Source organism: Schistocerca nitens, chromosome 6, assembly GCF_023898315.1.
Source record: "Schistocerca nitens isolate TAMUIC-IGC-003100 chromosome 6, iqSchNite1.1, whole genome shotgun sequence".
In the NCBI taxonomy this organism is placed as follows: Eukaryota; Metazoa; Arthropoda; class Insecta; order Orthoptera; family Acrididae; genus Schistocerca; species Schistocerca nitens.
The window spans coordinates 115,713,831-115,734,854 of NC_064619.1; the positions used below are offsets into that span (position 1 = coordinate 115,713,831).

A 21,024-nucleotide genomic window follows, 5' to 3' on the forward strand; every position below is an offset into this window, starting at 1 on the left:
CTACAAAATGCATACAAACCACTGTTGTGCCTATGCATTCAGAAAACCTCTGAGGCCAGTAGAATACTTTTCATAGGCTGTAGAACATCCCTTTCATTCAGTGTACTGCCATGTGTTAGATGCTGCTCGAGATAGCTCCGCTCCTTGCAGGAAGGTTAAAAAAATGAATGCCTTCTGTGAGGTTCGAACTCACGACCCCTGGTTTACGAGACCAGTGCTCTACCACTGAGCTAAGAAGGCGGCAGCTTAGCGTTTGTGAGCTATCCCCGAATTGTCACTTCATCATACTGAATCTTGCAGCCCTCGACCAGATATCGGATTTGGCACACAGCTGCTGCAGGGGGTGTCCACATTGCCGTTTTCCAAATCTCTTGACTGTTTCGCCCTTACGATCGACGACGAGCGTCGGGCCACCAGAAGTTTGCGGTCTGCACAATCCTGTCCTAGTGCACAGCTTGTGGGATAGCGTGGCTCGATTGCGAAATGCGCCTTTCGGCTCCTCTCTCTGGCTACAGTATGCTGTTGTCCACAGTGGCACTGGCGTTGCCCATGGGGCTTCACGTAAGGCGACTGCACGTCTCTCGGCCAACAGCAGCCCACTGCAGATCGACACTTAAGAGACACCAAATACAAATCGACATCGAGAGACAGGCCCTGTCATATGGCAGTCGCGACGTATACGCTGAAATTGAATGTAAAGAATACGTCTTTTGTAGTGGGCGTCGCTCTACTGCAGTGCACACATGACGAATAAATAGGAAAAGAGTAGAACGTCTGTGTAGGGCCATGTTTTTACCTACAGTGTCACTTGGCTGAATGTGTATAAGGCTCTGTGGCATCACTCAAACACAGCCAAATTGTCACGCTAGCTGTGTATCTCTAACAAAGTTGACGTATGTCCTCACCTCGGTGCCGGTTAAAACGATTTCGCCCCCGGGTGGGCTCGAACCACCAACCTTTCGGTTAACAGCCGAACGCGCTAGCCGATTGCGCCACGGAGGCCTTGAATTTGGCTCACTTGTGCTCTGTATATCAACGCAATTCGTATACCTTCTGCAGGAATCTCGCAGAATGGTAGCATCTGCTTGCGCCTCTTCACATGGATAACGTGCATGCACACTGTAGCGAGGCTCGTACACGAATACGTGTCTCTCGGCCAACAGCGGCCCACTGCAGATCGACACTTAAGAGACACCAAATACAAATCGACATCGAGAGACAGGCCCTGTCATATGGCAGTCGCGACGTATACGCTGAAATTGAATGTAAAGAATACGTCTTTTGTAGTGGGCGTCGTTCTACTGCAGTGCACACATGACGAATAAATAGGAAAAGAGTAGAACGTCTGTGTAGGGCCATGTTTTTACCTACAGTGTCACTTGGCTGAATGTGTATAAGGCTCTGTGGCATCACTCAAACACAGCCAAATTGTCACGCTAGCTGTGTATCTCTAACAAAGTTGACGTATGTCCTCACCTCGGTGCCGGTTAAAACGATTTCGCCCCCGGGTGGGCTCGAACCACCAACCTTTCGGTTAACAGCCGAACGCGCTAGCCGATTGCGCCACGGAGGCCTTGAATTTGGCTCACTTGTGCTCTGTATATCAACGCAATTCGTATACCTTCTGCAGGAATCTCGCAGAATGGTAGCATCTGCTTGCGCCTCTTCACATGGATAACGTGCATGCACACTGTAGCGAGGCTCGTACACGAATACGTGTCTCTCGGCCAACAGCGGCCCACTGCAGATCGACACTTAAGAGACACCAAATACAAATCGACATCGAGAGACAGGCCCTGTCATATGGCAGTCGCGACGTATACGCTGAAATTGAATGTAAAGAATACGTCTTTTGTAGTGGGCGTCGCTCTACTGCAGTGCACACATGACGAATAAATAGGAAAAGAGTAGAACGTCTGTGTAGGGCCATGTTTTTACCTACAGTGTCACTTGGCTGAATGTGTATAAGGCTCTGTGGCATCACTCAAACACAGCCAAATTGTCACGCTAGCTGTGTATCTCTAACAAAGTTGACGTATGTCCTCACCTCGGTGCCGGTTAAAACGATTTCGCCCCCGGGTGGGCTCGAACCACCAACCTTTCGGTTAACAGCCGAACGCGCTAGCCGATTGCGCCACGGAGGCCTTGAATTTGGCTCACTTGTGCTCTGTATATCAACGCAATTCGTATACCTTCTGCAGGAATCTCGCAGAATGGTAGCATCTGCTTGCGCCTCTTCACATGGATAACGTGCATGCACACTGTAGCGAGGCTCGTACACGAATACGTGTCTCTCGGCCAACAGCGGCCCACTGCAGATCGACACTTAAGAGACACCAAATACAAATCGACATCGAGAGACAGGCCCTGTCATATGGCAGTCGCGACGTATACGCTGAAATTGAATGTAAAGAATACGTCTTTTGTAGTGGGCGTCGCTCTACTGCAGTGCACACATGACGAATAAATAGGAAAAGAGTAGAACGTCTGTGTAGGGCCATGTTTTTACCTACAGTGTCACTTGGCTGAATGTGTATAAGGCTCTGTGGCATCACTCAAACACAGCCAAATTGTCACGCTAGCTGTGTATCTCTAACAAAGTTGACGTATGTCCTCACCTCGGTGCCGGTTAAAACGATTTCGCCCCCGGGTGGGCTCGAACCACCAACCTTTCGGTTAACAGCCGAACGCGCTAGCCGATTGCGCCACGGAGGCCTTGAATTTGGCTCACTTGTGCTCTGTATATCAACGCAATTCGTATACCTTCTGCAGGAATCTCGCAGAATGGTAGCATCTGCTTGCGCCTCTTCACATGGATAACGTGCATGCACACTGTAGCGAGGCTCGTACACGAATACGTGTCTCTCGGCCAACAGCGGCCCACTGCAGATCGACACTTAAGAGACACCAAATACAAATCGACATCGAGAGACAGGCCCTGTCATATGGCAGTCGCGACGTATACGCTGAAATTTAATGTAAAGAATACGTCTTTTGTAGTGGGCGTCGTTCTACTGCAGTGCACACATGACGAATAAATAGGAAAAGAGTAGAACGTCTGTGTAGGGCCATGTTTTTACCTACAGTGTCACTTGGCTGAATGTGTATAAGGCTCTGTGGCATCACTCAAACACAGCCAAATTGTCACGCTAGCTGTGTATCTCTAACAAAGTTGACGTATGTCCTCACCTCGGTGCCGGTTAAAACGATTTCGCCCCCGGGTGGGCTCGAACCACCAACCTTTCGGTTAACAGCCGAACGCGCTAGCCGATTGCGCCACGGAGGCCTTGAATTTGGCTCACTTGTGCTCTGTATATCAACGCAATTCGTATACCTTCTGCAGGAATCTCGCAGAATGGTAGCATCTGCTTGCGCCTCTTCACATGGATAACGTGCATGCACACTGTAGCGAGGCTCGTACACGAATACGTGTCTCTCGGCCAACAGCGGCCCACTGCAGATCGACACTTAAGATACACCAAATACAAATCGACATCGAGAGACAGGCCCTGTCATATGGCAGTCGCGACGTATACGCTGAAATTGAATGTAAAGAATACGTCTTTTGTAGTGGGCGTCGCTCTACTGCAGTGCACACATGACGAATAAATAGGAAAAGAGTAGAACGTCTGTGTAGGGCCATGTTTTTACCTACAGTGTCACTTGGCTGAATGTGTATAAGGCTCTGTGGCATCACTCAAACACAGCCAAATTGTCACGCTAGCTGTGTATCTCTAACAAAGTTGACGTATGTCCTCACCTCGGTGCCGGTTAAAACGATTTCGCCCCCGGGTGGGCTCGAACCACCAACCTTTCGGTTAACAGCCGAACGCGCTAGCCGATTGCGCCACGGAGGCCTTGAATTTGGTTCACTTGTGCTCTGTATATCAACGCAATTCGTATACCTTCTGCAGGAATCTCGCAGAATGGTAGCATCTGCTTGCGCCTCTTCACATGGATAACGTGCATGCACACTGTAGCGAGGCTCGTACACGAATACGTGTCTCTCGGCCAACAGCGGCCCACTGCAGATCGACACTTAAGAGACACCAAATACAAATCGACATCGAGAGACAGGCCCTGTCATATGGCAGTCGCGACGTATACGCTGAAATTGAATGTAAAGAATACGTCTTTTGTAGTGGGCGTCGCTCTACTGCAGTGCACACATGACGAATAAATAGGAAAAGAGTAGAACGTCTGTGTAGGGCCATGTTTTTACCTACAGTGTCACTTGGCTGAATGTGTATAAGGCTCTGTGGCATCACTCAAACACAGCCAAATTGTCACGCTAGCTGTGTATCTCTAACAAAGTTGACGTATGTCCTCACCTCGGTGCCGGTTAAAACGATTTCGCCCCCGGGTGGGCTCGAACCACCAACCTTTCGGTTAACAGCCGAACGCGCTAGCCGATTGCGCCACGGAGGCCTTGAATTTGGCTCACTTGTGCTCTGTATATCAATGCAATTCGTATACCTTCTGCAGGAATCTCGCAGAATGGTAGCATCTGCTTGCGCCTCTTCACATGGATAACGTGCATGCACACTGTAGCGAGGCTCGTACACGAATGACATCGCCAAGCATGACATTATACTACAAAATGCATACAAACCACTGTTGTGCCTATGCATTCAGAAAACCTCTGAGGCCAGTAGAATACTTTTCATAGGCTGTAGAACATCCCTTTCATTCAGTGTACTGCCATGTGTTAGATGCTGCTCGAGATAGCTCCGCTCCTTGCAGGAAGGATAAAAAAATGAATGCCTTCTGTGAGGTTCGAACTCACGACCCCTGGTTTACGAGACCAGTGCTCTACCACTGAGCTAAGAAGGCGGCAGCTTAGCGTTTGTGAGCTATCCCCGAATTGTCACTTCATCATACTGAATCTTGCAGCCCTCGACCAGATATCGGATTTGGCACACAGCTGCTGCAGGGGGTGTCCACATTGCCGTTTTCCAAATCTCTTGACTGTTTCGCCCTTACGATCGACGACGAGCGTCGGGCCACCAGAAGTTTGCGGTCTGCACAATCCTGTCCTAGTGCACAGCTTGTGGGATAGCGTGGCTCGACTGCGAAATGCGCCTTTCGGCTCCTCTCTCTGGCTACAGTATGCTGTTGTCCACAGTGGCACTGGCGTTGCCCATGGGGCTTCACGTAAGGCGACTGCACGTCTCTCGGCCAACAGCAGCCCACTGCAGATCGACACTTAAGAGACACCAAATACAAATCGACATCGAGAGACAGGCCCTGTCATATGGCAGTCGCGACGTATACGCTGAAATTGAATGTAAAGAATACGTCTTTTGTAGTGGGCGTCGCTCTACTGCAGTGCACACATGACGAATAAATAGGAAAAGAGTAGAACGTCTGTGTAGGGCCATGTTTTTACCTACAGTGTCACTTGGCTGAATGTGTATAAGGCTCTGTGGCATCACTCAAACACAGCCAAATTGTCACGCTAGCTGTGTATCTCTAACAAAGTTGACGTATGTCCTCACCTCGGTGCCGGTTAAAACGATTTCGCCCCCGGGTGGGCTCGAACCACCAACCTTTCGGTTAACAGCCGAACGCGCTAGCCGATTGCGCCACGGAGGCCTTGAATTTGGCTCACTTGTGCTCTGTATATCAACGCAATTCGTATACCTTCTGCAGGAATCTCGCAGAATGGTAGCATCTGCTTGCGCCTCTTCACATGGATAACGTGCATGCACACTGTAGCGAGGCTCGTACACGAATACGTGTCTCTCGGCCAACAGCGGCCCACTGCAGATCGACACTTAAGAGACACCAAATACAAATCGACATCGAGAGACAGGCCCTGTCATATGGCAGTCGCGACGTATACGCTGAAATTGAATGTAAAGAATACGTCTTTTGTAGTGGGCGTCGCTCTACTGCAGTGCACACATGACGAATAAATAGGAAAAGAGTAGAACGTCTGTGTAGGGCCATGTTTTTACCTACAGTGTCACTTGGCTGAATGTGTATAAGGCTCTGTGGCATCACTCAAACACAGCCAAATTGTCACGCTAGCTGTGTATCTCTAACAAAGTTGACGTATGTCCTCACCTCGGTGCCGGTTAAAACGATTTCGCCCCCAGGTGGGCTCGAACCACCAACCTTTCGGTTAACAGCCGAACGCGCTAGCCGATTGCGCCACGGAGGCCTTGAATTTGGCTCACTTGTGCTCTGTATATCAACGCAATTCGTATACCTTCTGCAGAAATCTCGCAGAATGGTAGCATCTGCTTGCGCCTCTTCACATGGATAACGTGCATGCACACTGTAGCGAGGCTCGTACACGAATACGTGTCTCTCGGCCAACAGCGGCCCACTGCAGATCGACACTTAAGAGACACCAAATACAAATCGACATCGAGAGACAGGCCCTGTCATATGGCAGTCGCGACGTATACGCTGAAATTGAATGTAAAGAATACGTCTTTTGTAGTGGGCGTCGCTCTACTGCAGTGCACACATGACGAATAAATAGGAAAAGAGTAGAACGTCTGTGTAGGGCCATGTTTTTACCTACAGTGTCACTTGGCTGAATGTGTATAAGGCTCTGTGGCATCACTCAAACACAGCCAAATTGTCACGCTAGCTGTGTATCTCTAACAAAGTTGACGTATGTCCTCACCTCGGTGCCGGTTAAAACGATTTCGCCCCCGGGTGGGCTCGAACCACCAACCTTTCGGTTAACAGCCGAACGCGCTAGCCGATTGCGCCACGGAGGCCTTGAATTTGGCTCACTTGTGCTCTGTATATCAACGCAATTCGTATACCTTCTGCAGGAATCTCGCAGAATGGTAGCATCTGCTTGCGCCTCTTCACATGGATAACGTGCATGCACACTGTAGCGAGGCTCGTACACGAATGACATCGCCAAGCATGACATTATACTACAAAATGCATACAAACCACTGTTGTGCCTATGCATTCAGAAAACCTCTGAGGCCAGTAGAATACTTTTCATAGGCTGTAGAACATCCCTTTCATTCAGTGTACTGCCATGTGTTAGATGCTGCTCGAGATAGCTCCGCTCCTTGCAGGAAGGTTAAAAAAATGAATGCCTTCTGTGAGGTTCGAACTCACGACCCCTGGTTTACGAGACCAGTGCTCTACCACTGAGCTAAGAAGGCGGCAGCTTAGCGTTTGTGAGCTTTCCCCGAATTGTCACTTCATCATACTGAATCTTGCAGCCCTCGACCAGATATCGGATTTGGCACACAGCTGCTGCAGGGGGTGTCCACATTGCCGTTTTCCAAATCTCTTGACTGTTTCGCCCTTACGATCGACGACGAGCGTCGGGCCACCAGAAGTTTGCGGTCTGCACAATCCTGTCCTAGTGCACAGCTTGTGGGATAGCGTGGCTCGACTGCGAAATGCGCCTTTCGGCTCCTCTCTCTGGCTACAGTATGCTGTTGTCCACAGTGGCACTGGCGTTGCCCATGGGGCTTCATGTAAGGCGACTGCACGTCTCTCGGCCAACAGCGGCCCACTGCAGATCGACACTTAAGAGACACCAAATACAAATCGACATCGAGAGACAGGCCCTGTCATATGGCAGTCGCGACGTATACGCTGAAATTGAATGTAAAGAATACGTCTTTTGTAGTGGGCGTCGCTCTACTGCAGTGCACACATGACGAATAAATAGGAAAAGAGTAGAACGTCTGTGTAGGGCCATGTTTTTACCTACAGTGTCACTTGGCTGAATGTGTATAAGGCTCTGTGGCATCACTCAAACACAGCCAAATTGTCACGCTAGCTGTGTATCTCTAACAAAGTTGACGTATGTCCTCACCTCGGTGCCGGTTAAAACGATTTCGCCCCCGGGTGGGCTCGAACCACCAACCTTTCGGTTAACAGCCGAACGCGCTAGCCGATTGCGCCACGGAGGCCTTGAATTTGGCTCACTTGTGCTCTGTATATCAACGCAATTCGTATACCTTCTGCAGAAATCTCGCAGAATGGTAGCATCTGCTTGCGCCTCTTCACATGGATAACGTGCATGCACACTGTAGCGAGGCTCGTACACGAATACGTGTCTCTCGGCCAACAGCGGCCCACTGCAGATCGACACTTAAGAGACACCAAATACAAATCGACATCGAGAGACAGGCCCTGTCATATGGCAGTCGCGACGTATACGCTGAAATTGAATGTAAAGAATACGTCTTTTGTAGTGGGCGTCGCTCTACTGCAGTGCACACATGACGAATAAATAGGAAAAGAGTAGAACGTCTATGTAGGGCCATGTTTTTACCTACAGTGTCACTTGGCTGAATGTGTATAAGGCTCTGTGGCATCACTCAAACACAGCCAAATTGTCACGCTAGCTGTGTATCTCTAACAAAGTTGACGTATGTCCTCACCTCGGTGCCGGTTAAAACGATTTCGCCCCCGGGTGGGCTCGAACCACCAACCTTTCGGTTAACAGACGAACGCGCTAGCCGATTGCGCCACGGAGGCCTTGAATTTGGCTCACTTGTGCTCTGTATATCAACGCAATTCGTATACCTTCTGCAGGAATCTCGCAGAATGGTAGCATCTGCTTGCGCCTCTTCACATGGATAACGTGCATGCACACTGTAGCGAGGCTCGTACACGAATGACATCGCCAAGCATGACATTATACTACAAAATGCATACAAACCACTGTTGTGCCTATGCATTCAGAAAACCTCTGAGGCCAGTAGAATACTTTTCATAGGCTGTAGAACATCCCTTTCATTCAGTGTACTGCCATGTGTTAGATGCTGCTCGAGATAGCTCCGCTCCTTGCAGGAAGGTTAAAAAAATGAATGCCTTCTGTGAGGTTCGAACTCACGACCCCTGGTTTACGAGACCAGTGCTCTACCACTGAGCTAAGAAGGCGGCAGCTTAGCGTTTGTGAGCTTTCCCCGAATTGTCACTTCATCATACTGAATCTTGCAGCCCTCGACCAGATATCGGATTTGGCACACAGCTGCTGCAGGGGGTGTCCACATTGCCGTTTTCCAAATCTCTTGACTGTTTCGCCCTTACGATCGACGACGAGCGTCGGGCCACCAGAAGTTTGCGGTCTGCACAATCCTGTCCTAGTGCACAGCTTGTGGGATAGCGTGGCTCGACTGCGAAATGCGCCTTTCGGCTCCTCTCTCTGGCTACAGTATGCTGTTGTCCACAGTGGCACTGGCGTTGCCCATGGGGCTTCACGTAAGGCGACTGCACGTCTCTCGGCCAACAGCAGCCCACTGCAGATCGACACTTAAGAGACACCAAATACAAATCGACATCGAGAGGCAGGCCCTGTCATATGGCAGTCGCGACGTATACGCTGAAATTGAATGTAAAGAATACGTCTTTTGTAGTGGGCGTCGCTCTACTGCAGTGCACACATGACGAATAAATAGGAAAAGAGTAGAACGTCTGTGTAGGGCCATGTTTTTACCTACAGTGTCACTTGGCTGAATGTGTATAAGGCTCTGTGGTATCACTCAAACACAGCCAAATTGTCACGCTAGCTGTGTATCTCTAACAAAGTTGACGTATGTCCTCACCTCGGTGCCGGTTAAAACGATTTCGCCCCCGGGTGGGCTCGAACCACCAACCTTTCGGTTAACAGACGAACGCGCTAGCCGATTGCGCCACGGAGGCCTTGAATTTGGCTCACTTGTGCTCTGTATATCAACGCAATTCGTATACCTTCTGCAGGAATCTCGCAGAATGGTAGCATCTGCTTGCGCCTCTTCACATGGATAACGTGCATGCACACTGTAGCGAGGCTCGTACACGAATGACATCGCCAAGCATGACATTATACTACAAAATGCATACAAACCACTGTTGTGCCTATGCATTCAGAAAACCTCTGAGGCCAGTAGAATACTTTTCATAGGCTGTAGAACATCCCTTTCATTCAGTGTACTGCCATGTGTTAGATGCTGCTCGAGATAGCTCCGCTCCTTGCAGGAAGGTTAAAAAAATGAATGCCTTCTGTGAGGTTCGAACTCACGACCCCTGGTTTACGAGACCAGTGCTCTACCACTGAGCTAAGAAGGCGGCAGCTTAGCGTTTGTGAGCTTTCCCCGAATTGTCACTTCATCATACTGAATCTTGCAGCCCTCGACCAGATATCGGATTTGGCACACAGCTGCTGCAGGGGGTGTCCACATTGCCGTTTTCCAAATCTCTTGACTGTTTCGCCCTTACGATCGACGACGAGCGTCGGGCCACCAGAAGTTTGCGGTCTGCACAATCCTGTCCTAGTGCACAGCTTGTGGGATAGCGTGGCTCGACTGCGAAATGCGCCTTTCGGCTCCTCTCTCTGGCTACAGTATGCTGTTGTCCACAGTGGCACTGGCGTTGCCCATGGGGCTTCACGTAAGGCGACTGCACGTCTCTCGGCCAACAGCAGCCCACTGCAGATCGACACTTAAGAGACACCAAATACAAATCGACATCGAGAGGCAGGCCCTGTCATATGGCAGTCGCGACGTATACGCTGAAATTGAATGTAAAGAATACGTCTTTTGTAGTGGGCGTCGCTCTACTGCAGTGCACACATGACGAATAAATAGGAAAAGAGTAGAACGTCTGTGTAGGGCCATGTTTTTACCTACAGTGTCACTTGGCTGAATGTGTATAAGGCTCTGTGGCATCACTCAAACACAGCCAAATTGTCACGCTAGCTGTGTATCTCTAACAAAGTTGACGTATGTCCTCACCTCGGTGCCGGTTAAAACGATTTCGCCCCCGGGTGGGCTCGAACCACCAACCTTTCGGTTAACATACGAACGCGCTAGCCGATTGCGCCACGGAGGCCTTGAATTTGGCTCACTTGTGCTCTGTATATCAACGCAATTCGTATACCTTCTGCAGAAATCTCGCAGAATGGTAGCATCTGCTTGCGCCTCTTCACATGGATAACGTGCATGCACACTGTAGCGAGGCTCGTACACGAATACGTGTCTCTCGGCCAACAGCGGCCCACTGCAGATCGACACTTAAGAGACACCAAATACAAATCGACATCGAGAGACAGGCCCTGTCATATGGCAGTCGCGACGTATACGCTGAAATTGAATGTAAAGAATACGTCTTTTGTAGTGGGCGTCGCTCTACTGCAGTGCACACATGACGAATAAATAGGAAAAGAGTAGAACGTCTATGTAGGGCCATGTTTTTACCTACAGTGTCACTTGGCTGAATGTGTATAAGGCTCTGTGGCATCACTCAAACACAGCCAAATTGTCACGCTAGCTGTGTATCTCTAACAAAGTTGACGTATGTCCTCGACTCGGTGCCGGTTAAAACGATTTCGCCCACGGGTGGGCTCGAACCACCAACCTTTCGGTTAACAGCCGAACGCGCTAGCCGATTGCGCCACGGAGGCCTTGAATTTGGCTCACTTGTGCTCTGTATATCAACGCAATTCGTATACCTTCTGCAGGAATCTCGCAGAATGGTAGCATCTGCTTGCGCCTCTTCACATGGATAACGTGCATGCACACTGTAGCGAGGCTCGTACACGAATGACATCGCCAAGCATGACATTATACTACAAAATGCATACAAACCACTGTTGTGCCTATGCATTCAGAAAACCTCTGAGGCCAGTAGAATACTTTTCATAGGCTGTAGAACATCCCTTTCATTCAGTGTACTGCCATGTGTTAGATGCTGCTCGAGATAGCTCCGCTCCTTGCAGGAAGGTTAAAAAAATGAATGCCTTCTGTGAGGTTCGAACTCACGACCCCTGGTTTACGAGACCAGTGCTCTACCACTGAGCTAAGAAGGCGGCAGCTTAGCGTTTGTGAGCTATCCCCGAATTGTCACTTCATCATACTGAATCTTGCAGCCCTCGACCAGATATCGGATTTGGCACACAGCTGCTGCAGGGGGTGTCCACATTGCCGTTTTCCAAATCTCTTGACTGTTTCGCCCTTACGATCGACGACGAGCGTCGGGCCACCAGAAGTTTGCGGTCTGCACAATCCTGTCCTAGTGCACAGCTTGTGGGATAGCGTGGCTCGACTGCGAAATGCGCCTTTCGGCTCCTCTCTCTGGCTACAGTATGCTGTTGTCCACAGTGGCACTGGCGTTGCCCATGGGGCTTCACGTAAGGCGACTGCACGTCTCTCGGCCAACAGCAGCCCACTGCAGATCGACACTTAAGAGACACCAAATACAAATCGACATCGAGAGGCAGGCCCTGTCATATGGCAGTCGCGACGTATACGCTGAAATTGAATGTAAAGAATACGTCTTTTGTAGTGGGCGTCGCTCTACTGCAGTGCACACATGACGAATAAATAGGAAAAGAGTAGAACGTCTGTGTAGGGCCATGTTTTTACCTACAGTGTCACTTGGCTGAATGTGTATAAGGCTCTGTGGCATCACTCAAACACAGCCAAATTGTCACGCTAGCTGTGTATCTCTAACAAAGTTGACGTATGTCCTCACCTCGGTGCCGGTTAAAACGATTTCGCCCCCGGGTGGGCTCGAACCACCAACCTTTCGGTTAACATACGAACGCGCTAGCCGATTGCGCCACGGAGGCCTTGAATTTGGCTCACTTGTGCTCTGTATATCAACGCAATTCGTATACCTTCTGCAGAAATCTCGCAGAATGGTAGCATCTGCTTGCGCCTCTTCACATGGATAACGTGCATGCACACTGTAGCGAGGCTCGTACACGAATACGTGTCTCTCGGCCAACAGCGGCCCACTGCAGATCGACACTTAAGAGACACCAAATACAAATCGACATCGAGAGACAGGCCCTGTCATATGGCAGTCGCGACGTATACGCTGAAATTGAATGTAAAGAATACGTCTTTTGTAGTGGGCGTCGCTCTACTGCAGTGCACACATGACGAATAAATAGAAAAAGAGTAGAACGTCTGTGTAGGGCCATGTTTTTACCTACAGTGTCACTTGGCTGAATGTGTATAAGGCTCTGTGGCATCACTCAAACACAGCCAAATTGTCACGCTAGCTGTGTATCTCTAACAAAGTTGACGTATGTCCTCACCTCGGTGCCGGTTAAAACGATTTCGCCCCCGGGTGGGCTCGAACCACCAACCTTTCGGTTAACAGCCGAACGCGCTAGCCGATTGCGCCACGGAGGCCTTGAATTTGGCTCACTTGTGCTCTGTATATCAACGCAATTCGTATACCTTCTGCAGGAATCTCGCAGAATGGTAGCATCTGCTTGCGCCTCTTCACATGGATAACGTGCATGCACACTGTAGCGAGGCTCGTACACGAATGACATCGCCAAGCATGACATTATACTACAAAATGCATACAAACCACTGTTGTGCCTATGCATTCAGAAAACCTCTGAGGCCAGTAGAATACTTTTCATAGGCTGTAGAACATCCCTTTCATTCAGTGTACTGCCATGTGTTAGATGCTGCTCGAGATAGCTCCGCTCCTTGCAGGAAGGTTAAAAAAATGAATGCCTTCTGTGAGGTTCGAACTCACGACCCCTGGTTTACGAGACCAGTGCTCTACCACTGAGCTAAGAAGGCGGCAGCTTAGCGTTTGTGAGCTATCCCCGAATTGTCACTTCATCATACTGAATCTTGCAGCCCTCGACCAGATATCGGATTTGGCACACAGCTGCTGCAGGGGGTGTCCACATTGCCGTTTTCCAAATCTCTTGACTGTTTCGCCCTTACGATCGACGACGAGCGTCGGGCCACCAGAAGTTTGCGGTCTGCACAATCCTGTCCTAGTGCACAGCTTGTGGGATAGCGTGGCTCGACTGCGAAATGCGCCTTTCGGCTCCTCTCTCTGGCTACAGTATGCTGTTGTCCACAGTGGCACTGGCGTTGCCCATGGGGCTTCACGTAAGGCGACTGCACGTCTCTCGGCCAACAGCAGCCCACTGCAGATCGACACTTAAGAGACACCAAATACAAATCGACATCGAGAGGCAGGCCCTGTCATATGGCAGTCGCGACGTATACGCTGAAATTGAATGTAAAGAATACGTCTTTTGTAGTGGGCGTCGCTCTACTGCAGTGCACACATGACGAATAAATAGGAAAAGAGTAGAACGTCTGTGTAGGGCCATGTTTTTACCTACAGTGTCACTTGGCTGAATGTGTATAAGGCTCTGTGGCATCACTCAAACACAGCCAAATTGTCACGCTAGCTGTGTATCTCTAACAAAGTTGACGTATGTCCTCACCTCGGTGCCGGTTAAAACGATTTCGCCCCCGGGTGGGCTCGAACCACCAACCTTTCGGTTAACAGCCGAACGCGCTAGCCGATTGCGCCACGGAGGCCTTGAATTTGGCTCACTTGTGCTCTGTATATCAACGCAATTCGTATACCTTCTGCAGGAATCTCGCAGAATGGTAGCATCTGCTTGCGCCTCTTCACATGGATAACGTGCATGCACACTGTAGCGAGGCTCGTACACGAATACGTGTCTCTCGGCCAACAGCGGCCCACTGCAGATCGACACTTAAGAGACACCAAATACAAATCGACATCGAGAGACAGGCCCTGTCATATGGCAGTCGCGACGTATACGCTGAAATTGAATGTAAAGAATACGTCTTTTGTAGTGGGCGTCGCTCTACTGCAGTGCACACATGACGAATAAATAGGAAAAGAGTAGAACGTCTGTGTAGGGCCATGTTTTTACCTACAGTGTCACTTGGCTGAATGTGTATAAGGCTCTGTGGCATCACTCAAACACAGCCAAATTGTCACGCTAGCTGTGTATCTCTAACAAAGTTGACGTATGTCCTCACCTCGGTGCCGGTTAAAACGATTTCGCCCCCGGGTGGGCTCGAACCACCAACCTTTCGGTTAACAGCCGAACGCGCTAGCCGATTGCGCCACGGAGGCCTTGAATTTGGCTCACTTGTGCTCTGTATATCAACGCAATTCGTATACCTTCTGCAGGAATCTCGCAGAATGGTAGCATCTGCTTGCGCCTCTTCACATGGATAACGTGCATGCACACTGTAGCGAGGCTCGTACACGAATGACATCGCCAAGCATGACATTATACTACAAAATGCATACAAACCACTGTTGTGCCTATGCATTCAGAAAACCTCTGAGGCCAGTAGAATACTTTTCATAGGCTGTAGAACATCCCTTTCATTCAGTGTACTGCCATGTGTTAGATGCTGCTCGAGATAGCTCCGCTCCTTGCAGGAAGGTTAAAAAAATGAATGCCTTCTGTGAGGTTCGAACTCACGACCCCTGGTTTACGAGACCAGTGCTCTACCACTGAGCTAAGAAGGCGGCAGCTTAGCGTTTGTGAGCTATCCCCGAATTGTCACTTCATCATACTGAATCTTGCAGCCCTCGACCAGATATCGGATTTGGCACACAGCTGCTGCAGGGGGTGTCCACATTGCCGTTTTCCAAATCTCTTGACTGTTTCGCCCTTACGATCGACGACGAGCGTCGGGCCACCAGAAGTTTGCGGTCTGCACAATCCTGTCCTAGTGCACAGCTTGTGGGATAGCGTGGCTCGACTGCGAAATGCGCCTTTCGGCTCCTCTCTCTGGCTACAGTATGCTGTTGTCCACAGTGGCACTGGCGTTGCCCATGGGGCTTCACGTAAGGCGACTGCACGTCTCTCGGCCAACAGCAGCCCACTGCAGATCGACACTTAAGAGACACCAAATACAAATCGACATCGAGAGGCAGGCCCTGTCATATGGCAGTCGCGACGTATACGCTGAAATTGAATGTAAAGAATACGTCTTTTGTAGTGGGCGTCGCTCTACTGCAGTGCACACATGACGAATAAATAGGAAAAGAGTAGAACGTCTGTGTAGGGCCATGTTTTTACCTACAGTGTCACTTGGCTGAATGTGTATAAGGCTCTGTGGCATCACTCAAACACAGCCAAATTGTCACGCTAGCTGTGTATCTCTAACAAAGTTGACGTATGTCCTCACCTCGGTGCCGGTTAAAACGATTTCGCCCCCGGGTGGGCTCGAACCACCAACCTTTCGGTTAACAGCCGAACGCGCTAGCCGATTGCGCCACGGAGGCCTTGAATTTGGCTCACTTGTGCTCTGTATATCAACGCAATTCGTATACCTTCTGCAGGAATCTCGCAGAATGGTAGCATCTGCTTGCGCCTCTTCACATGGATAACGTGCATGCACACTGTAGCGAGGCTCGTACACGAATACGTGTCTCTCGGCCAACAGCGGCCCACTGCAGATCGACACTTAAGAGACACCAAATACAAATCGACATCGAGAGACAGGCCCTGTCATATGGCAGTCGCGACGTATACGCTGAAATTGAATGTAAAGAATACGTCTTTTGTAGTGGGCGTCGCTCTACTGCAGTGCACACATGACGAATAAATAGGAAAAGAGTAGAACGTCTGTGTAGGGCCATGTTTTTACCTACAGTGTCACTTGGCTGAATGTGTATAAGGCTCTGTGGCATCACTCAAACACAGCCAAATTGTCACGCTAGCTGTGTATCTCTAACAAAGTTGACGTATGTCCTCACCTCGGTGCCGGTTAAAACGATTTCGCCCCCGGGTGGGCTCGAACCACCAACCTTTCGGTTAACAGCCGAACGCGCTAGCCGATTGCGCCACGGAGGCCTTGAATTTGGCTCACTTGTGCTCTGTATATCAACGCAATTCGTATACCTTCTGCAGGAATCTCGCAGAATGGTAGCATCTGCTTGCGCCTCTTCACATGGATAACGTGCATGCACACTGTAGCGAGGCTCGTACACGAATGACATCGCCAAGCATGACATTATACTACAAAATGCATACAAACCACTGTTGTGCCTATGCATTCAGAAAACCTCTGAGGCCAGTAGAATACTTTTCATAGGCTGTAGAACATCCCTTTCATTCAGTGTACTGCCATGTGTTAGATGCTGCTCGAGATAGCTCCGCTCCTTGCAGGAAGGTTAAAAAAATGAATGCCTTCTGTGAGGTTCGAACTCACGACCCCTGGTTTACGAGACCAGTGCTCTACCACTGAGCTAAGAAGGCGGCAGCTTAGCGTTTGTGAGCTATCCCCGAATTGTCACTTCATCATACTGAATCTTGCAGCCCTCGACCAGATATCGGATTTGGCACACAGCTGCTGCAGGGGGTGTCCACATTGCCGTTTTCCAAATCTCTTGACTGTTTCGCCCTTACGATCGACGACGAGCGTCGGGCCACCAGAAGTTTGCGGTCTGCACAATCCTGTCCTAGTGCACAGCTTGTGGGATAGCGTGGCTCGACTGCGAAATGCGCCTTTCGGCTCCTCTCTCTGGCTACAGTATGCTGTTGTCCACAGTGGCACTGGCGTTGCCCATGGGGCTTCATGTAAGGCGACTGCACGTCTCTCGGCCAACAGCGGCCCACTGCAGATCGACACTTAAGAGACACCAAATACAAATCGACATCGAGAGACAGGCCCTGTCATATGGCAGTCGCGACGTATACGCTGAAATTGAATGTAAAGAATACGTCTTTTGTAGTGGGCGTCGCTCTACTGCAGTGCACACATGACGAATAAATAGGAAAAGAGTAGAACGTCTGTGTAGGGCCATGTTTTTACCTACAGTGTCACTTGGCTGAATGTGTATAAGGCTCTGTGGCATCACTCAAACACAGGCAAATTGTCACGCTAGCTGTGTATCTCTAACAAAGTTGACGTATGTCCTCACCTCGGTGCCGGTTAAAACGATTTCGCCCCCGGGTGGGCTCGAACCACCAACCTTTCGGTTAACAGCCGAACGCGCTAGCCGATTGCGCCACGGAGGCCTTGAATTTGGCTCACTTGTGCTCTGTATATCAACGCAATTCGTATACCTTCTGCAGGAATCTCGCAGAATGGTAGCATCTGCTTGCGCCTCTTCACATGGATAACGTGCATGCACACTGTAGCGAGGCTCGTACACGAATACGTGTCTCTCGGCCAACAGCGGCCCACTGCAGATCGACACTTAAGAGACACCAAATACAAATCGACATCGAGAGACAGGCCCTGTCATATGGCAGTCGCGACGTATACGCTAAAATTGAATGTAAAGAATACGTCTTTTGTAGTGGGCGTCGCTCTACTGCAGTGCACACATGACGAATAAATAGGAAAAGAGTAGAACGTCTGTGTAGGGCCATGTTTTTACCTACAGTGTCACTTGGCTGAATGTGTATAAGGCTCTGTGGCATCACTCAAACACAGGCAAATTGTCACGCTAGCTGTGTATCTCTAACAAAGTTGACGTATGTCCTCACCTCGGTGCCGGTTAAAACGATTTCGCCCCCGGGTGGGCTCGAACCACCAACCTTTCGGTTAACAGCCGAACGCGCTAGCCGATTGCGCCACGGAGGCCTTGAATTTGGCTCACTTGTGCTCTGTATATCAACGCAATTCGTATACCTTCTGCAGGAATCTCGCAGAATGGTAGCATCTGCTTGCGCCTCTTCACATGGATAACGTGCATGCACACTGTAGCGAGGCTCGTACACGAATACGTGTCTCTCGGCCAACAGCGGCCCACTGCAGATCGACACTTAAGAGACACCAAATACAAATCGACATCGAGAGACAGGCCCTGTCATATGGCAGTCGCGACGTATACGCTGAAATTGAATGTAAAGAATACGTCTTTTGTAGTGGGCGTCGCTCTACTGCAGTGCACACATGACGAATAAATAGGAAAAGAGTAGAACGTCTGTGTAGGGCCATGTTTTTACCTACAGTGTCACTTGGCTGAATGTGTATAAGGCTCTGTGGCATCACTCAAACACAGCCAAATTGTCACGCTAGCTGTGTATCTCTAACAAAGTTGACGTATGTCCTCACCTCGGTGCCGGTTAAAACGATTTCGCCCCCGGGTGGGCTCGAACCACCAACCTTTCGGTTAACAGCCGAACGCGCTAGCCGATTGCGCCACGGAGGCCTTGAATTTGGCTCACTTGTGCTCTGTATATCAACGCAATTCGTATACCTTCTGCAGGAATCTCGCAGAATGGTAGCATCTGCTTGCGCCTCTTCACATGGATAACGTGCATGCACACTGTAGCGAGGCTCGTACACGAATGACATCGCCAAGCATGACATTATACTACAAAATGCATACAAACCACTGTTGTGCCTATGCATTCAGAAAACCTCTGAGGCCAGTAGAATACTTTTCATAGGCTGTAGAACATCCCTTTCATTCAGTGTACTGCCATGTGTTAGATGCTGCTCGAGATAGCTCCGCTCCTTGCAGGAAGGTTAAAAAAATGAATGCCTTCTGTGAGGTTCGAACTCACGACCCCTGGTTTACGAGACCAGTGCTCTACCACTGAGCTAAGAAGGCGGCAGCTTAGCGTTTGTGAGCTATCCCCGAATTGTCACTTCATCATACTGAATCTTGCAGCCCTCGACCAGATATCGGATTTGGCACACAGCTGCTGCAGGGGGTGTCCACATTGCCGTTTTCCAAATCTCTTGACTGTTTCGCCCTTACGATCGACGACGAGCGTCGGGCCACCAGAAGTTTGCGGTCTGCACAATCCTGTCCTAGTGCACAGCTTGTGGGATAGCGTGGCTCGACTGCGAAATGCGCCTTTCGGCTCCTCTCTCTGGCTACAGTATGCTGTTGTCCACAGTGGCACTGGCGTTGCCCATGGGGCTTCACGTAAGGCGACTGCACGTCTCTCGGCCAACAGCAGCCCACTGCAGATCGACACTTAAGAGACACCAAATACAAATCGACATCGAGAGACAGGCCCTGTCATATGGCAGTCGCGACGTATACGCTGAAATTGAATGTAAAGAATACGTCTTTTGTAGTGGGCGTCGCTCTACTGCAGTGCACACATGACGAATAAATAGGAAAAGAGTAGAACGTCTGTGTAGGGCCATGTTTTTACCTACAGTGTCACTTGGCTGAATGTGTATAAGGCTCTGTGGCATCACTCAAACACAGGCAAATTGTCACGCTAGCTGTGTATCTCTAACAAAGTTGACGTATGTCCTCACCTCGGTGCCGGTTAAAACGATTTCGCCCCCGGGTGGGCTCGAACCACCAACCTTTCGGTTAACAGCCGAACGCGCTAGCCGATTGCGCCACGGAGGCCTTGAATTTGGCTCACTTGTGCTCTGTATATCAACGCAATTCGTATACCTTCTGCAGGAATCTCGCAGAATGGTAGCATCTGCTTGCGCCTCTTCACATGGATAACGTGCATGCACACTGTAGCGAGGCTCGTACACGAATGACATCGCCAAGCATGACATTATACTACAAAATGCATACAAACCACTGTTGTGCCTATGCATTCAGAAAACCTCTGAGGCCAGTAGAATACTTTTCATAGGCTGTAGAACATCCCTTTCATTCAGTGTACTGCCATGTGTTAGATGCTGCTCGAGATAGCTCCGCTCCTTGCAGGAAGGTTAAAAAAATGAATGCCTTCTGTGAGGTTCGAACTCACGACCCCTGGTTTACGAGACCAGTGCTCTACCACTTTTTTTTTTTTTTTTTTTTCGCGGGCAAGAGCTCTACCAACTTTTTTTTTTTTTTCCACTTTTTTTTTTGTTGTTGTCGAATGCTCGACGACTTTCTTTTTTTTTTTTTGTTTCTTTTTTTTTTGCCTTAACCACTTTTTTTTAACCACTTTTTTTTTTCGCCTTAACCGCTGTTTTTTCTTTTTTTATTTCCTTAACCACTTTTTTTTTATGCCTTATCCATTAGGCCACATTTTTTTTTTGTTTTTGCTCTGCCACTTTTTTTTTTTGCCACTTTTTTTTTTGTCCAATGCCTAGGGTTTTTTTTTTTTTTTTTTTTTTTTTTTTGTTTTCATCACTGTGATTGTAAAGTAAGGCGGTATTATGACCAGCTCTTGCTTTGTTTCCTCTGAATCCAAAATATTTCTTTTTGCTTCTGTTACATTAAGGTCTTGATTAAAAAGTTAGCATAATTTTCTTTATAGTTACGAGTTTTCAGTAACTTGTGATGCTCGGTTAGCAGATAGATCCAAAAATCCTCTTTGCTTTTCTCTTCTTTCTTGAAGAGGTAATGCACTGTTGC

The 21,024-nt window shown here is 49.3% G+C and overlaps 35 non-coding genes across 35 annotated transcripts; all 35 read right to left on the minus strand.

Moving 5' to 3' along the window:
• Window positions 1-168: 168 nt before the first annotated feature.
• Window positions 169-240, minus strand: Trnat-cgu (transfer RNA threonine (anticodon CGU)). The gene has a single exon. It is a non-coding gene; the product is annotated as a tRNA-Thr (tRNA).
• Window positions 241-928: 688 nt separating this feature from the next.
• On the minus strand, window positions 929-1,002 carry Trnan-guu (transfer RNA asparagine (anticodon GUU)). Its single transcript has one exon. It is a non-coding gene; the product is annotated as a tRNA-Asn (tRNA).
• Window positions 1,003-1,499: 497 nt separating this feature from the next.
• Window positions 1,500-1,573, minus strand: Trnan-guu (transfer RNA asparagine (anticodon GUU)). The gene has a single exon. It is a non-coding gene; the product is annotated as a tRNA-Asn (tRNA).
• Window positions 1,574-2,070: 497 nt separating this feature from the next.
• On the minus strand, window positions 2,071-2,144 carry Trnan-guu (transfer RNA asparagine (anticodon GUU)). The gene has a single exon. It is a non-coding gene; the product is annotated as a tRNA-Asn (tRNA).
• Window positions 2,145-2,641: 497 nt separating this feature from the next.
• Window positions 2,642-2,715, minus strand: Trnan-guu (transfer RNA asparagine (anticodon GUU)). The gene has a single exon. It is a non-coding gene; the product is annotated as a tRNA-Asn (tRNA).
• A 497-nt stretch (window positions 2,716-3,212) lies between these two features.
• Trnan-guu (transfer RNA asparagine (anticodon GUU)) lies at window positions 3,213-3,286 on the minus strand. Its single transcript has one exon. It is a non-coding gene; the product is annotated as a tRNA-Asn (tRNA).
• Window positions 3,287-3,783: 497 nt separating this feature from the next.
• On the minus strand, window positions 3,784-3,857 carry Trnan-guu (transfer RNA asparagine (anticodon GUU)). The gene has a single exon. It is a non-coding gene; the product is annotated as a tRNA-Asn (tRNA).
• A 497-nt stretch (window positions 3,858-4,354) lies between these two features.
• On the minus strand, window positions 4,355-4,428 carry Trnan-guu (transfer RNA asparagine (anticodon GUU)). The gene has a single exon. It is a non-coding gene; the product is annotated as a tRNA-Asn (tRNA).
• Window positions 4,429-4,761: 333 nt separating this feature from the next.
• Window positions 4,762-4,833, minus strand: Trnat-cgu (transfer RNA threonine (anticodon CGU)). The gene has a single exon. It is a non-coding gene; the product is annotated as a tRNA-Thr (tRNA).
• Window positions 4,834-5,521: 688 nt separating this feature from the next.
• Window positions 5,522-5,595, minus strand: Trnan-guu (transfer RNA asparagine (anticodon GUU)). The gene has a single exon. It is a non-coding gene; the product is annotated as a tRNA-Asn (tRNA).
• Window positions 5,596-6,092: 497 nt separating this feature from the next.
• Trnan-guu (transfer RNA asparagine (anticodon GUU)) lies at window positions 6,093-6,166 on the minus strand. Its single transcript has one exon. It is a non-coding gene; the product is annotated as a tRNA-Asn (tRNA).
• Window positions 6,167-6,663: 497 nt separating this feature from the next.
• Window positions 6,664-6,737, minus strand: Trnan-guu (transfer RNA asparagine (anticodon GUU)). Its single transcript has one exon. It is a non-coding gene; the product is annotated as a tRNA-Asn (tRNA).
• A 333-nt stretch (window positions 6,738-7,070) lies between these two features.
• Trnat-cgu (transfer RNA threonine (anticodon CGU)) lies at window positions 7,071-7,142 on the minus strand. The gene has a single exon. It is a non-coding gene; the product is annotated as a tRNA-Thr (tRNA).
• A 688-nt stretch (window positions 7,143-7,830) lies between these two features.
• On the minus strand, window positions 7,831-7,904 carry Trnan-guu (transfer RNA asparagine (anticodon GUU)). The gene has a single exon. It is a non-coding gene; the product is annotated as a tRNA-Asn (tRNA).
• Window positions 7,905-8,401: 497 nt separating this feature from the next.
• Trnan-guu (transfer RNA asparagine (anticodon GUU)) lies at window positions 8,402-8,475 on the minus strand. Its single transcript has one exon. It is a non-coding gene; the product is annotated as a tRNA-Asn (tRNA).
• A 333-nt stretch (window positions 8,476-8,808) lies between these two features.
• On the minus strand, window positions 8,809-8,880 carry Trnat-cgu (transfer RNA threonine (anticodon CGU)). The gene has a single exon. It is a non-coding gene; the product is annotated as a tRNA-Thr (tRNA).
• Window positions 8,881-9,568: 688 nt separating this feature from the next.
• Window positions 9,569-9,642, minus strand: Trnan-guu (transfer RNA asparagine (anticodon GUU)). The gene has a single exon. It is a non-coding gene; the product is annotated as a tRNA-Asn (tRNA).
• A 333-nt stretch (window positions 9,643-9,975) lies between these two features.
• Trnat-cgu (transfer RNA threonine (anticodon CGU)) lies at window positions 9,976-10,047 on the minus strand. The gene has a single exon. It is a non-coding gene; the product is annotated as a tRNA-Thr (tRNA).
• A 688-nt stretch (window positions 10,048-10,735) lies between these two features.
• On the minus strand, window positions 10,736-10,809 carry Trnan-guu (transfer RNA asparagine (anticodon GUU)). The gene has a single exon. It is a non-coding gene; the product is annotated as a tRNA-Asn (tRNA).
• Window positions 10,810-11,306: 497 nt separating this feature from the next.
• Trnan-guu (transfer RNA asparagine (anticodon GUU)) lies at window positions 11,307-11,380 on the minus strand. The gene has a single exon. It is a non-coding gene; the product is annotated as a tRNA-Asn (tRNA).
• A 333-nt stretch (window positions 11,381-11,713) lies between these two features.
• On the minus strand, window positions 11,714-11,785 carry Trnat-cgu (transfer RNA threonine (anticodon CGU)). Its single transcript has one exon. It is a non-coding gene; the product is annotated as a tRNA-Thr (tRNA).
• A 688-nt stretch (window positions 11,786-12,473) lies between these two features.
• On the minus strand, window positions 12,474-12,547 carry Trnan-guu (transfer RNA asparagine (anticodon GUU)). Its single transcript has one exon. It is a non-coding gene; the product is annotated as a tRNA-Asn (tRNA).
• Window positions 12,548-13,044: 497 nt separating this feature from the next.
• On the minus strand, window positions 13,045-13,118 carry Trnan-guu (transfer RNA asparagine (anticodon GUU)). Its single transcript has one exon. It is a non-coding gene; the product is annotated as a tRNA-Asn (tRNA).
• A 333-nt stretch (window positions 13,119-13,451) lies between these two features.
• Window positions 13,452-13,523, minus strand: Trnat-cgu (transfer RNA threonine (anticodon CGU)). Its single transcript has one exon. It is a non-coding gene; the product is annotated as a tRNA-Thr (tRNA).
• Window positions 13,524-14,211: 688 nt separating this feature from the next.
• Window positions 14,212-14,285, minus strand: Trnan-guu (transfer RNA asparagine (anticodon GUU)). Its single transcript has one exon. It is a non-coding gene; the product is annotated as a tRNA-Asn (tRNA).
• A 497-nt stretch (window positions 14,286-14,782) lies between these two features.
• Trnan-guu (transfer RNA asparagine (anticodon GUU)) lies at window positions 14,783-14,856 on the minus strand. The gene has a single exon. It is a non-coding gene; the product is annotated as a tRNA-Asn (tRNA).
• A 333-nt stretch (window positions 14,857-15,189) lies between these two features.
• Window positions 15,190-15,261, minus strand: Trnat-cgu (transfer RNA threonine (anticodon CGU)). The gene has a single exon. It is a non-coding gene; the product is annotated as a tRNA-Thr (tRNA).
• A 688-nt stretch (window positions 15,262-15,949) lies between these two features.
• On the minus strand, window positions 15,950-16,023 carry Trnan-guu (transfer RNA asparagine (anticodon GUU)). Its single transcript has one exon. It is a non-coding gene; the product is annotated as a tRNA-Asn (tRNA).
• Window positions 16,024-16,520: 497 nt separating this feature from the next.
• Trnan-guu (transfer RNA asparagine (anticodon GUU)) lies at window positions 16,521-16,594 on the minus strand. Its single transcript has one exon. It is a non-coding gene; the product is annotated as a tRNA-Asn (tRNA).
• A 333-nt stretch (window positions 16,595-16,927) lies between these two features.
• Window positions 16,928-16,999, minus strand: Trnat-cgu (transfer RNA threonine (anticodon CGU)). Its single transcript has one exon. It is a non-coding gene; the product is annotated as a tRNA-Thr (tRNA).
• A 688-nt stretch (window positions 17,000-17,687) lies between these two features.
• Window positions 17,688-17,761, minus strand: Trnan-guu (transfer RNA asparagine (anticodon GUU)). Its single transcript has one exon. It is a non-coding gene; the product is annotated as a tRNA-Asn (tRNA).
• A 497-nt stretch (window positions 17,762-18,258) lies between these two features.
• On the minus strand, window positions 18,259-18,332 carry Trnan-guu (transfer RNA asparagine (anticodon GUU)). The gene has a single exon. It is a non-coding gene; the product is annotated as a tRNA-Asn (tRNA).
• A 497-nt stretch (window positions 18,333-18,829) lies between these two features.
• On the minus strand, window positions 18,830-18,903 carry Trnan-guu (transfer RNA asparagine (anticodon GUU)). Its single transcript has one exon. It is a non-coding gene; the product is annotated as a tRNA-Asn (tRNA).
• Window positions 18,904-19,236: 333 nt separating this feature from the next.
• Window positions 19,237-19,308, minus strand: Trnat-cgu (transfer RNA threonine (anticodon CGU)). Its single transcript has one exon. It is a non-coding gene; the product is annotated as a tRNA-Thr (tRNA).
• Window positions 19,309-19,996: 688 nt separating this feature from the next.
• On the minus strand, window positions 19,997-20,070 carry Trnan-guu (transfer RNA asparagine (anticodon GUU)). Its single transcript has one exon. It is a non-coding gene; the product is annotated as a tRNA-Asn (tRNA).
• Between the last annotated feature and the right edge of the window lie 954 nt (window positions 20,071-21,024).